Here is a 15,243-nt window from a genome sequence, read left to right on the forward strand (position 1 = left end):
GGTGCTCATCATCCCAAGGGATCCCCAAACAACAGAACACAAACTTCCTTTATTCCCCGGCCGGATCAGAGCTGACTCTGCTTTAGGAAATTGCTGCCAATGAGCTCCAGGTCCTCTGTGAACCACCTAAAGTCACATGGATTTTTCTGGGATGAAAGTCCACAGCGTGGACCGTTTCTCAAAAGGCTCCAGGACCAGCATGCCAGAGACAGCCTGGGAAGTGCCGGTCTCAGGTTCCCCTGCCCTGGACGTCTTTTCCTGGACGTCTCTCCATCAGTCCCTGCCCTTCACAGCCATAGTTCTGCAGAACTCATTCCCAAAGTCAATTCATCCCCGCGTCCAGCTGCTCCTGGGGGCCCCGCAGCCGGCATGAGACGCTACCGAGTGTGTCCTTCGCCGCTTCTGGTAATGAGCTGTGCTTTTAAGCAGCCTGATGCAGCCAGGCCTCTCGTTCCCAAACCGAACCCATTAGCATATACGACCCCATTTACTGATAAATGCGTGTGATTTGTTTCCAGCGCGTCACTGTCTTTTGGCTGCTGCTTGTCTTGGGGCGCGTGTGATGAAGTTTTATGCAGTTGTGTTTTTGTTCTCTTAATTGGAGCCTTAAATTCTAAGGAAGAAAATAATTAGTGTTTAATTTAAAATCACTCATGGGTTGCCCTGACTGGTGTGGCTCAGTGGGTTGAGCATTGCCCCATGCACCAAAAGGTCTCCAGTTTGATACCTGGTCAGGGCACACACCCAGGTTGTGGGTTTGATCCCCAGTGGGGTAGTTCCTCCTATAAAATATGGATAATATGGGTAACAACAGCACCCCAGAGGTTGGGCACCGCCTGGAGGAGACTGATTAATGTTTCTCTCTCTCTCTCTCCCTTCCTCTCTATCTAAAATCAATAAAAACAGCCTGACCACTCTAGCTCAGTAGTTGAGCATCGACCTATGAACCAGGAGGTCGTGGTTCAATTCCTGGGCAGGACAAATGCCCAGGTTTCAGGCTCTGTCCCCAGTGGGGTGCATGCAGGAGGCAGCCAATCCATGATTCTCTCTCATCGTTGATATTTCTCTCTCTCTCTCCCTATCCTTTCTTCTCTAAAATCAACAAAAATATATTTTAAAAAAATAAATAAAATAAAAATGTATTTTTAAAAATAATAAACTAAAATCACTCGTGGGTTTTCAATCCTTTGGTGCATCAAAAGGGGAAAAGAGGAGTAAAGAAAGAGGGGGGAATCTAATAGAGGAACCCGTAAAGACAACCAAGGCAGCTCTTATCTTGTCAGATGTAGGAAAGACCTAGTCAAGTTTTTTCTGAAGAGTAGGCCATTCCGTTGTCTTTCTCAGGTGCTGTGACCACGTCTAATGGACCAGAGGCCAGAGGCCCTTCGCTTGGCTGTGGACGGCCAATGGAAGGATCAGATTCCGGTATGTGAGTCCCAGCCCTGCAGTGTACTCGTACGTGACCTTGGTTATGTTACTTAGTTTATATAAGTTTGCATCATCTCTCCTGTAAAATAGGGATAACAACAGTACTCAGTGCATCGGTGTGACAGCGTGCTTGACTGCAAGCAGGAAGAATCTACAGAGCACAGATGTGCACAGCTGGAGGGTCAGCGGGAGCACCCCCTCCCCCCATGCTCTGACGAGGGGGCAGTCAGTCTGTCTACAGTGCTGCTGGCAGGAGCACACGGCCCACTGCCCCGTCTCTGCCCTCTTGTCTCCTGCTCACACTCAGATAATCTAACATGAGTGCCCCGCTGCTGACCTGCCTGCTGGAGGCAGGGAGAGGGAAGCTGGGAACCCCGGAGGTTGGGCACTGCCTGGAGCCCCCCACACAAGGGAGAGTCACATGATGCTATGCACAAGGGCAACTCTCTGGCAAACGAGAAATAGCTATGACAACAGGAGGGTTGTGAAGAATAAACGACAGGACGCACAGAAAGCCTTTAGCAACCTACTAGAACGCAGCAGATGGCCAAGACATGGCAGCTATTATTATTGCTATAATTGGCAGTATTTTTAATAGGAATAATAAATTTATTATAAGAACCACAGAAGGTAGAGTAGTGCACATTAAAAAGAGGGAACCTCTGGACCAGAGGGCTGGCTGATGCTTCACCAGGGAGCCCTCCCTCTCCAGAGTGGCTCTGAGGATACCAGGTCCAGAGGATGGCACCCTGACCCAAAAGTGAGCCCAGCTAGTACACATGGTGCCAGGGACAGGGTTCCCCCAGAATTCTCTACTCCCCGGGACCCCCAGTGCTGAGCAGGCCCCAGGGCTTGAAGGGAACATGCCGTGAGGTGTGAGGTCCAGCTGGTAGTGGCGACTTGAAACTATCCACAGGCCAGACTTCCTCCCAAGACACACGGGTGCCCCTGGATGCGGGAGCCTCCCTACCTCAGGCCCCGTATGAACCCAACACTGAGCAGTGAATTCTGTGTGTCTTCAGGGTTTCCTACAGAAACGGGGGGAGTGTTTTCTGGTGCACACACACACAAGGGCTGTAGCAGGGCCCTGACTTCCCCCTGGGGGACAGGGAGGACAGGGGCTCTGCAGGTGCCAAAGGGACAGCAGCTTGAGGAGCGCAGGCCCTACCACAGAGAACTCCAGAGCCCCTGTCCCTTCCGGTTCAAGTGTGGGGAACGCTTGGTAGGTCCCCAAGGCAGAAGGTAAGAGCAGGAAAGCTAACCTAAGCCCAGGCCTCTAGGGAACCCACACCTAGAAGGGTTCGACACAAGGTGTGTGCCCTCTGTGGCCCCAACAAGGCTGCCAGCCGGCCCATGGTCCATGGTGGGCTGGCAGCCCGAGATGCAGCCGCGGTGGTGGCTAGGCAGCTGAGAGGCAGGCCTGGTGGATGCTCTCCGCCCAGGTGTTGAGCAGGGCTGTAACTGAGTGCTTGTCCGGGAGCTTCAGCAGCCTCGAGGTCATGCATCGGTACACCGACTGCAGGAAGGGGCTGGCGTCGTACTGCCACTGCTGGTCGATCCACAGCGGGCTCTGGGCGGGGTAGTCAGCGGGCACACTGAGCTCCAGGGGTGGCACGCTCGGGAGATCCTTGTCATCCAGCTTGCATATCAGGTGGACGGTGCCGTTGTCATTGCTGTGGGAAGGGTCCAAGTTCACCAGGAACTTGGGGTCTAATCTGGCCACCTCCCTCTGGAGCACGTTGGGGATGCTCTGCCGCTCATCCTCTTCAAGCTTACGCTTCCGGGCGCACACCACCGGTGCCGTGATGGGTGGGCCATGGATGGCCGTCATGGCTGGCACGAATGTGTGGTGCAGGGAATGGTTGAAGACAGGCGAGCGGATGTTGGCCAGGACGGCATCCAGGAGCGGCTGGCACAAGGACTGCTCCTTGGTTGGTGGTCCCGGGGGTGGTGGGGGCGTGGGCACCGCCATGTCATTCTCGAGTTTCTCCAGGGCGATCTCACACTTCTGCAGAGTTTCCAGAGGGCACCTCTTGGAGAGGTCCGTCAGGGTCTCCAGAAGGCTCTTCATCATACTCAGGTCCTCTTTTCTGTCTTCATTCTCGTCGATCTTGTTGATCATGCGGCGTAGGGGCTCGATGTACTTGGACAGCTGCTTCAGCTTGTCCAGGTACTGCTGCTCCTCGGCCTGACTGGAGCCCGCTGGGCTCGTGACTGAGCTGGAGCTTACAGGGGTGTTTACAGGTCCCGGGGAGGGGACGCTGAAGTTCTGCGGAGTGCGCGCTGTCACTGGACTCTGGGAGGGCAGTGGTGAGGGGCTCGGCAGGAAGCTACTCGGGGATGGGGCAGGGCCCGGGCTGACGTTGGAGTTGGGCTGTGAGCTGGGCTGGCCGGGCTGCGGGGATGGCTGTGGGGGAGGGGGCATCAACTGCGGGGTCTGCCCCTGCTGGCCCTGCATGGTGAGGCTGTTCTGGCTGACCCTTGTCTTTTCTGATGCCCTGCTTCTCAAATACTAATGTTGGGGTCCAGCCCCAGCAGGTCCAGGGGTTCCCAAAGGTGTGGACGGAGTCGGCAAAGAAGGAATGACACAGAGGCAATGTTCAGTTGATTACCATAGCTAGGTTCTCCAGCCAGGTTCTGTGTCTTGGCAGTATTTTTAGCAGCTACCGCTCTGGCCACCAGGGATGATACAGGCAGATGATAAAAATAGACTCATTTTCGATGAGTTCGTGATGAGGGATCCTGGGGAGAGGGCGGAAGGAAGGATAGGCAGTGAGCAGAGAGGCCAATGCCTCTGAGGAGGGACAGCTAAGGATGCAAGGCCACTGGGGAACTACCCTTGACATCCCTGTCAGCCTGGACGCAGGACCATTGCCAGCAGAACTGCTGCTGTGGCGCCAGGGCCTCCCTTCCATTGTCCAGGTGTCCCTGCCCCACCAGCCGCCCCTACACAGGAGGTTCTTCCCTCTTGATGACCTGCCTCAAGTCTCAGGTAGAGGAAAGACAGACCTCAGTCCTCCTGAGGGTAATGTGCAGGCTCAAACCTCGTCATTTAAAAGGGAAACGGGTATGCCTGCACATCGTTTGATTCAAAACAACAGCTGAAGTCTAACTGTTCGCCCAGTGTAACCGCAGAAAACGAAGCCTGACGGGGCCATTAAGTCTTTGCATCTCTCTGCTGCGGACAGTGGGGATTTTTTTGTTAAAGGGCAGAATTCTCACCACAAGTTCAAGACACATTGGTCAGTGGCTGAGAGGTCAATCAAAAGTGAAGTGGGGAGGGTTGGAAGATGGCGGCGATATAGGCAGACGCGTCCCAGGTCTTGTCCCGGAGCAAACGGAGTAAGCAGCTGAAACTAATAACACCCACCCCGAATTGGCAAATTTACTCAGCTGGTGAGACGGCTTGCAGCCTGGAAGGGCAGACCTCCCCTGGAAAGGTTAAAAACCAGGGATCTGGGCAGGAAAGTCTGCCAGACCTGAGCCCAGAGGGTCGGAGGGAGACCGCATGGCAGACAGCCGCGTCTCTTGGGACAGACACAGACCCTGACCAGGGTAAGGAGTTCCGCGGGTTTGCTGGCGCCAGGAGATTTGAGATTTGGATTTTGTGACTGCGGAGAACTGAGACTAAAGGGGGCATCCTGAGGAACTGATCAGACCATGCAGTGCCCATAAGAGAGGAGCGTTTCCCAGACTGCAGATCCAAGCAACAGCAGCCCCCTGAGCACCGCAGCCTCCTGATCACCACAGCCTCCTGATCACCACACCCTCTGTCTGTGGAACAGCAACTGTACTTGAAGCCTCCCCCTACCAGCCAGAAGAGCCAACACAGCTGTGAACAACACCCACCAGAGGAGCTGCTGCCAACTGGAAAGCAGCTGCTACCGCAACCATCTGAGCAGCAACCACAACCCAAGGAGCCCCTGCCACCCAGGGAGCAGCCACTGAACATCTCAACATCTACATATGTCAGCGAGATCAAACATGGGTAGGCAAAGAAACCCCCAAAGGAAAGAAAAGGAGGACTCCCCAGAAAAGCAGCTAAGTGAGACAGAGATATGCAACATGACGGAAAAAGAATTCAGAATAAGGTTCCTAGAGTACATGCACCACATGTTCAAGAAGCAAGAAGAAACAGATGAAAAACTCAACTACTTATGCAAGAAGCTAGAAGAAACAGATGAAAAAATCAACAACTTAAGTAAGTCCCAAGAAGAAATGAAGAGTGACATAGCTTCAATAAAAAACTCCATTGAAAGTATCAACAGTAGACTGGGAGAAGCGGAGGACCGAATTAGTGAATTAGAAGACAAGGAAGCAAAACACACTCAAACTGTACGGCAAATGGAGAAAAAAATTAAAAGACAGGAGGAGAGCCTAAGGGAGCTTTGGGACAACATGAAACGAAACAACATACGAATAATAGGGGTGCCAGAACAACAGAAAGACGAACATGGATTAGAAAACCTATTCGAAGAAATAATATCAGAAAACTTCCCTGAGGTGGGGAAGAAAAAAGTCACACAAGCCCAGAGAGTTCCAAACAAGGTGAACCCGAAAAGACCCACACCAAGACACATCATAATTACCATGGCAAATGTTCAGGATAAAGAGAGAATCTTACAGGCTGCAAGAGAGAGACGGAAAGTAACATACAAGGGATCTCCCATTAGATTATCAAATGATTTCTCAACAGAAACACATCAGGCCAGAAAAGAATGGACGGAAATCTACAAAGTGATGCAAAGCAAAGGACTGAATCCAAGAATACTCTATCCAGCAAGGCTATCATTCAAAATTGAAGGGGAAATAAGAAGCTTCACAGACAAAAAAGGGCTAAGGGAGTTTATCACCACCAAGCCAGCCATGCAAGAAATGCTAAAGGGACTGGTGTAAAAAGAAGAAATATCAAGCTCAGAAAGAAAACAGCCACATACACACACACAAAAAAGAAATGGCTACAAACAAATACCTTTCAATAATAACTTTAAATGTAAATGGACTAAATGCTCCAACCAAAAGACATCGAGTGGCTGAATGGATAAAAAAACATGACCCATACATCTGCTGTCTACAAGAGACCCACCTCATTAGAAGGGACTCACACAGACTGAAAGTGAAGGGATGGAAAAATATCTTTCACGCAAATGGAAAGGAAAAGAAAGCTGGGGTAGCAATACTTATATCTGACAAAATACATCTCAAAGTGAAGGCCATAACCAGAGATAAGGAAGGCCACTTCATAATACTAAAGGGATCAATACAACAAGAAGATATAACCCTGGTAAACATATATGCACCCAATGCAGGAGCACCCACATACATAAGAAAACTTCTGGAAGATATCAGGGGAGAGATCGACAACAATACAATCATAGTAGGGGACTTTAATACACCACTGACATCACTGGATAAATCCACTAGACAAAAACTCAGCAAAGAAACAGCAATCCTAAATGACTCACTAGATCAGATGGACTTAATTGACATCTTCAGAACACTTCACCCCACAGCTGCGGAATATACATTCCTCTCAGGTGCTCATGGGACATATTCAAAAATAGACCACATATTGGGTCACAAGCAAAGTCTCCACAAATTCAAGAAGATTGAAATCATAAAAAGCTTCTTCTCAGACCACGATGGCATAATGTTAGAAATAAACTACAATAAAACCAACCCAAAATACTCAAACACTTGGAAGCTGAATAGCATGTTATTAAATATTGATTGGGTTACCGATGACATCAAAGAAGAAATTAAAAACATCCTGGACACTAATGACAATGAAAACACAACAATCCAAAACCTCTGGGACACAATGAAAGCAGTCCTGAGAGGAAAGTTTATAGCTCTACAGGCCTATCTCAAAAAACAAGAAAAAATGGTAGTCAATCATCTAACTCTACAACTCAAAGAATTAGAAAGAGAGCAACAAGAAAACCCCAGAGTGAGCAGAAGGAAGGAGATAATAAAGATTAGAGCAGAAATCAATGAAATAGAGACCAAAAAAACAATACAGAAAATCAATGAAACCAAGAGCTGGTTCTTTGAAAGGATAAACAAGATTGACAAACCCCTAGCCAGGCTCACCAAGAAGCAAAGAGAGAGGTCCCAAATAAACCAAATCAGAAATGATAGAGGCGAAATAACAACAGACCCCACAGAAATACAAATGATTGTTAAACAATACTACGAGCAACTCTACTCCAACAAACTGGACAACCTGGAGGAAATGGACAAATTCCTAGAAAAATACAACATTCCAAAACTCAATCAGGAAGAATCTAAAAACCTCAATAGGCCAATAACTATGGAAGAAATTGAAGCAGTCATCAGAAAGCTTCCAGCAAACAAAAGCCCAGGGCCAGACGGCTTCACAGGGGAGTTCTACCAAACATTCAAGGAAGAACTAAAACCTACCCTCCTCAGACTACTACAAAAAATTCAAGAGGAAGGAACGCTTCCAAGCTCATTCTATGAAGCCAGCATCACCCTAATACCAAAACCAGGTAAAGACATCACAATGAAAGAGAATTACAGGCCAATATCCCTCATGAACATAGATGCCAAAATCCTCAACAAAATCTTAGCAAATCGGATCCAGCAGTACATCAGAAGGATCATACACCATGACCAAGTAGGATTCATCCCAGAGATGCAAGGATGGTACAACATCCGTAAATCAATAAATGTGATACATCACATAAACAAATTGAAAGAAAAAAACCACATGGTCATATCAATTGATGCAGAAAAAGCATTCGACAAAATCCAACACCCATTTTTGATAAAAACTCTCAGAAAGGTGGGAATAGAAGGATCATACCTCAACATAATAAAAGCCATATATGACAGGCCCACAGCCAACATCATACTCAATGGACAAAAACTAACACCATTTCCCCTAAGAACAGGAACAAGACAGGGATGCCCACTCTCACCACTCCTGTTCAACATAGTACTGGAAGTATTAGCCATTGCAATTCGGCAAGAAGAAGGAATAAAAGGCATCCAAATTGGAAAAGAGGAAGTAAAACTGTCCTTATTTGCAGATGACATGATATTATACATACAAAACCCTAGAGACTCCATCAAAAAGCTACTAGACTTAATACATGAATTTGGCAATGTAGCAGGATACAAAATTAACCCCAAGAAATCTGAGGCATTTCTATACACCAATAGTGAACTTTCAGAAAGGGAGATCAGAAAAACAATCCCATTTACCATCGCACCAAAAAAATTAAGATACCTAGGAATAAACTTAACTAAAGAGGTTAAAAACCTCTACTCAGAAAACTACAGGACGTTGAAAAAAGAGATAGAGGAAGACATAAACAGATGGAAGAACATACCATGTTCTTGGATTGGTAGAATCAACATCATTAAAATGTCCATACTACCCAAAGCAATCTATACATTCAACGCACTTCCCATTAAAATACCAATGGCCTTCTTCACAGATCTAGAACGAACTCTCCAAAAATTCATCTGGAATAAAAAAAGACCCAGAATAGCTGCAACGATCCTGAGAAAGAACAAAGTAGGTGGGATCTCAATGCCAGATATCAAGCTGTATTACAAAGCCACTGTTCTCAAAACTGCCTGGTACTGGCACAAGAACAGGCATATAGATCAGTGGAATAGAATAGAGAGTCCAGAAATTAGCCCGAACCAATATGCTCAATTAATTTTTGACAAAGGAGGCATGAACATACAATGGAGCCAAGATAGTCTCTTCAATAAATGGTGTTGGGAAAATTGGACAGACATATGCAAGAAAATGAAACTAGACCACCAACTTACACCATACACAAGAATAAACTCAAAATGGATAAAGGACTTAAATGTACGACAGGAAACCATAAAAATTCTAGAAGAATACAAAGGCAGCAAAATCTCAGACATATGCCAAAACAATTTCTTCACTGATACAGCTCCTAGGGCAGTTGAAACTAAAGAGAAACTGAACAAATGGGACTACATCAAAATAAAAAGCTTCTGCACAGCAAAAGAAACCATCAACAAAACAACAAGAAAACCCACCTCGTGGGAAAACATATTTGCCAACGTCATATCTGATAAGGGCTTAATCTCCAAAATTTATAGGGAACTCATACAACTTAACAAAAAGAAGATAAACAATCCAATCAAAAAATGGGCAAAGGATCTAAATAGACACCTTTCAAAAGAGGACATTCAGAAAGCCAAGAGACATATGAAAACATGCTCAAAGTCACTAATCATCCGAGAGATGCAAATCAAAACAACAATGAGGTACCATCTCACACCTGTCAGAATGGCCATCATCAACAAATCAACAAACGACAAGTGCTGGAGAGGATGTGGAGAAAAAGGAACACTTGTGCACTGCTGGTGGGAATGCAGACTGGTGCAGCCACTATGGAAGGCAGTATGGAGGTTCCTCAAAAAATTGGAAATGGAACTCCCATTTGACCCTGTGATCCCACTCCTAGGAATATATCCCAAGAAACCAGAAACACCAATCAGAAAGGATATATGCACCCAGATGTTCATAGCAGCACAATTCACCATAGCTAAGATCTGGAAACAGCCTAAGTGCCCATCAGTAGATGAATGGATTAGAAAGCTGTGGTACATCTACACGATGGAATACTATGCTGCTGTTAAAAAGAAGGAACTCCTACCATTTGCAACATCATGGATGGAACTGGAGAGCATTATGCTAAGTGAAACAAGCCAGTCAATGAAGGAAAAATACCACATGATCTCACTCATTCATGGATAATAAAGACCATTACAAACTTTTGAACAATAATAGATACAGAGGCAGAGCTGCCTCAAACTGATTGTCAAACTGCAGTGGGAAGGCCAGAGAGAGTTGGGGGACAGGAGGGAGGGGAGTAAGAGATCAACCGAAGGACTTGTATGCATGCATATAAGCATAACTAATGGACATAAGACACTGGGGGGTAAGGGAGGGTAGGGGTTTGTCAAGGGGGGGGGGGGGAAAGGATACTTATGTAATACCCTTTGTAATACTTTAAGAGAAAAATTAAAAAAAAAAAAAAAAAAGTGAAGTGGGACCTTGGAAACTGTGGTCCCGAGACATTCAGATATTGCGGGAGACGAGAAGTGTCCTCTTAAAGGTGTGTGTGTGGTGTGTTACCTCTGGTGGTCCTAAGCTGACTTCGTTTTGTTTTGTTTTTTACTCAGCTGACTTTGTAATGCCTGATCCTTCCTCCCAATCGAGGTGCATGATGGTTTGCAAATGACGAGCCTGAGGCCTTGGAAGGCTCAGAAGGGCCACCCCAGTAAAAGAAATTAAAGAAACCAGAGGTGGTATTGGGTAAAATTTAGTGACATTAATAGAAAATTTAGTATTGGGTTTAAGGTTACTGTAATGTATAGTACACCATTATTTAGAAACTAGAGGCCAGTGCATGGGATTCATGCACTGAGGGGGGGATGGGGGTCCCTCAGCCCAGCCTGCGCCTTCTCACAGTCTAGGAGTCCTGGGGGGAGGGGGATGTCCGGCTGAAGGCCCACGGAGAGCTGCTGTGGAGGTTGGAGAGGCTCCTGCCACCGCCCCTGCACTCACCAGCCATGAGCCCTGTGGGAACACACTGACCACCAGGGAGCAGCTCCTGTGTTGAGTGTCTGTCCCCTGGTGGTCAGTGCGCATCATAGCGACCAGTCATTCTGCTGTTCAGTTGATTTGCATATTACCCTTTTATTATATAGGATGCCCAACTCCATTTCCCCCATACCAAATCTTTCACCTTGGATTAAAGTTGTAATCCAAGTTGTGATGGTGGTAATGCTAAGCGATGAGGATTAACTAATTAAAATGTAGTTAAAAGTTAATGTGCTGGGTAGTCATTCCTTTGTCCAAACAATATCCATTCAGTGCCAGCTATATGTCAGAAATCATGCAGAGTTCTGGGATGCAATGAAGAATGAAGGCAGTCATGGACCTCAGGGAGTAGAAGGAAAAGAGAGTGGTTATATAAAGAAATGCAAAGGGGTAAAAGTTATCAGTGCTATCAGAAGGGTAAGCTACTAGAGTAAGGATGTGTGACAAACAAGCTGAGACACAACGAATGTGAATAGGTACCTCGGAGGAGAGTGGATGGGGTAGGGGGAAGGAGGCTGTTTGTCTGGCAGTCATCCAGCTCGCCTTACATAACCCCACTCCTTCCTCGGAAAGGCAAAGGACTCTGAACGTCATCGTTAACAACAGGCTGGGAAACAGACCCCAACTCGGTCCACAGACCCACCCCCGGCATGCCCACAATCTAAAGCACACAGATTCTCAAGTCAAACACTCTTGTTTAAGCCTCTATGAACAAGACAATGAAGATTATACAAATAAGAATAATGGCTCATCCCTGCCCTCCATAGCACCCAGTCTACTTTTGAAGATAAGACAAATGCATAAATAGCTTTTAAAAACATCTAGGATGCTCAATGCAGCGAGAGAAGGCATATTCTTTCATCCATTCAGCATTATTTTAGCTATTATTGTGGGAAACAAAAATGACTAAGATTCATTATTTGGGTCAAGAAAAATGGGGCTCACTACAAATGGCCAAAACCCAAACCCCCAACACCACCAAATGCTAACGAGGATATGGAGCAACGGGAACTCGCATATATTGCTGGAGGGAATGCAAAAAGGCACAGCCACTTTGGAAGACAGTTTCTAAAGTTCCAAAGACAGTTTATTACAAAATTAGACACGTTTTTACCCTAGGATCCAGCAATCATGCACCTTGGTATTTACCCAAAGGAGTTGAAAACTTCTATCCACACAAAACCTGCACATGATGTTTCATCATAGTTGCCAACCAAAGGCATCCTGGAAGCAACTACGATGTGTTTCAGTGGGTGAATGAACAGACAAACTGCTATATCCAGACAATGGACTAGTATTTGGCACTGAAAGAAATGAGCTATAAAGCCCTGAGAAGACATGGAGAAATGTCAAATACATGTTACTAAGTGAGAGAAACCAATCCCGAAAGGCTACTTTTTTAGAAAGTCATACTGCATAATTCCAACAATATAACATTCTGGAAAAGGCAAAACTCTGAATATAATAAAAATATCAGTGGTTGTGGGGGAGGTGGGGTGTGTAAGTAGGCAGAGGATTTTTAAGGCAGTGAACACTCTGTGATATATTGATGGATACACGGCATATACTTTGTCCGAACCCACAAAATGTACAACAGAATTTAGTGATTGTGATGTGCCAATGTACATTCGTCCTTGGTGAGAAATGTACCTTTCTGATGAATAATATTAATAATGGGGAGGCCATGCCTATGTTAGGACAGAGGGTATGTGGGAAATCTCTGTACCTTCCTCTCAACCTTGTTGTACACCTAAAACTGCTTTTAAGAAATGTCTTTAAAAAAAAGAAAGATAGGGTTTTCATTGGGTCTTCAGGGGAAGTAGAAATTGAATTATTGGGAAAGGGAAGAAATATAGCTCAGGGAGATGTAACAGAGGAAATAAAGTCAGAGAAAAGGGACAGAATTTCCAGGTTGGTTGTGGCTGAAGAATTGACAAAGTTGACCAATTCCTGCTCACCCTGAACCCCAGGCAGACAATAATGACTGACCTCCATTCAATTCTTCTCAGAGTTCAGGAATCTTTCCTTCCAGGCAGCCACTCCCAATAAGTCGAAATACGAAACTCGCTCCTCAAGATGGTGGCTCCATTCACAGAAAGAAGGGAGACAGGAAAGAGAGCTGAGCTTTGAGGGAAGTGGGGGGGTCCATTTAATCGGTTGGTAAGGATGTGTCTAGGAGCAAACTAGTAAAATTCAGCAAGACCTATTAATCCAGAAATCAGCCTCAGAATGGTGCTGCTAGATCAGCCGTGGGCAAACTACGGCCCGCAGGCCGGATCCAGCCCGTTTGAAATGAATAAAACTAAAAAAAAAAAAAAAAGACCGTACCCTTTTATGTAATGATGTTTACTTTGAATTTATATTAGTTCACAAACACTCCATCCATGCTTTTGTTCCGGCCCTCCGGTCCAGTTTAAGAACCCATTGTAGCCCTCGAGTCAAAAAGTTTGCCCACCCCTGTTCTAGATCAACATTCACTCTTTTTAATATACATATGTTTATTGATTACAGAGAGGGAGGGTGAGGAAGAGAGAGATAGAAACACCAATAATGAGAGAGAAGCATTGATTGGCTGCCTCCTGCATGCCCCCTGCTGGGGACAGAGTTCACAACCTGGGCATGTGCCCTTGACCAGAATCAAACCTGGGACCTCTCGGTCCACAGGCCGATGCTCTATCCACTGAGCCAAACCGGTCAGGGCAACATTCACTCTCTTGAGCCTCTTTGCTACTTTGGATGGGTATGAATAGTTCTCCCTTGAAGATGCTACATAATTTTAGAGACCAGCCTGCAAACAGTGATTACAGAAGTCTGCTAATGGGCTGGATCAGAGGTTTTTTTATTTATTTTTAAATATATTATATGCACACACACACACAAACACACACTCTGAGTGGCCAGATTATTATGACCACCTGACATTTGTAGGCAAATTAGCCGTACACTGCATCGTATGGGATATGGAAGCCGAAGGCCTGTTCAAACACCTTTGCTGTCTGCAGTTACCAAGATAAAACGTCTCCAATTCGCACAGGAACACAAGGATTGGACAGTCGAGCATTGGAAAAAAGTCATGTGGTCCAATGACTCACGTTTCCAGTTGCATCATGCAGATGGCAGAGTGAGAATTTGGCGGAAACAGCATGAGAGCATGCACCCCACATGCATGAGTGCAACCCTTCAAGCTGGTATGGGCAGTGTTATGGTTTGGGGCATGTTTTCCTGGCATGATTTGAGCCCTTTAATTCATGTGGAACAACGTCTAAATAGTACAGCATACCTAAGTATCGTTGCTGATCAGGTTCATCTATCATGTTGATAGAGTATCCCAATGGAGATGGCTTCTTCCAACAAGACAATGCGCCATGCCACGGTGCTCATATTGTGCAGGAGTGGCTTCAAGAACATGAGGGAGACTTTACCTTGCTTAGGTGGCCCCTACAATCACCAGATCTCAATCTAATTGAGCATTTGTGGGATGTAGTTAAAAGAGCCATCAGGCAGCTGGTTCCACAACCATCAAATCTCACAGAACTGGACAGTGCTATTCATCAGGCATGGTGTCAAATTCCTCGCATCACCTTTCAGCATCTCGCGGAGTCAATGCCAAGAAGAATGGCTGCAGTATTGAAGGCAAAAGGTGGCCCAACGAAGTACTGATGGGGTGGTCATAATAATCTGGCCACTCAGTGTGTGTGTGTGTGTGTGTGTGTGTGTGTGTGTGTGTGTGTGTGTGTATTTTTTAATTTCAGAGAGGAAGGGAGAGGGAAACATCAATGATGAGAATCATTGATTAGCTGCCTCCTGCACGCCCCCTACTGTTGACTGAGCCCACAACCAGGGCATGTGCCCTGACCAGAAATTGAACTGTGACCTCTTGGTTCATAGGTCAATGCTCAACCATTGAGCCACACCGTCCAGGCTGGATCAGGGTTTTTTAAACTTCAGTTATTTGTGCAACTATTGTTAGTGATTCTAAAAGAGCTGGTAATAGACATACTAGCAACTAACCAGGATTTTGTCCTTGAAAGATAAAAAGAATTGAAAGAGGTCAAACCTGTATGAGTTCAATGCTACCTATGTTAGGTCTGTGTGACACAAAAAAACATTTATTGTACCATATATGTCTCACATTTTTTTAACCATTGGATGGTGTATAATTGGCTAAAGTTTACCGAGCATGCACCAGTCGC

General features: G+C 46.0%; 1 pseudogene; it reads right to left on the reverse strand.

Annotated features, from left to right (window-relative positions):
• Positions 1-2,827: 2,827 nt before the first annotated feature.
• LOC139010099 (mediator of RNA polymerase II transcription subunit 15 pseudogene) overlaps positions 2,828-15,243 on the reverse strand; it is a 28,657-nt pseudogene continuing 16,241 nt past the window's right edge.

This window comes from Myotis yumanensis, unplaced genomic scaffold, assembly GCF_028538775.1.
Source record: "Myotis yumanensis isolate MYYU_CA2020_CCGP unplaced genomic scaffold, mMyoYum1.0.hap1 SCAF_5, whole genome shotgun sequence".
Taxonomy (NCBI): domain Eukaryota; kingdom Metazoa; phylum Chordata; class Mammalia; order Chiroptera; family Vespertilionidae; genus Myotis; species Myotis yumanensis.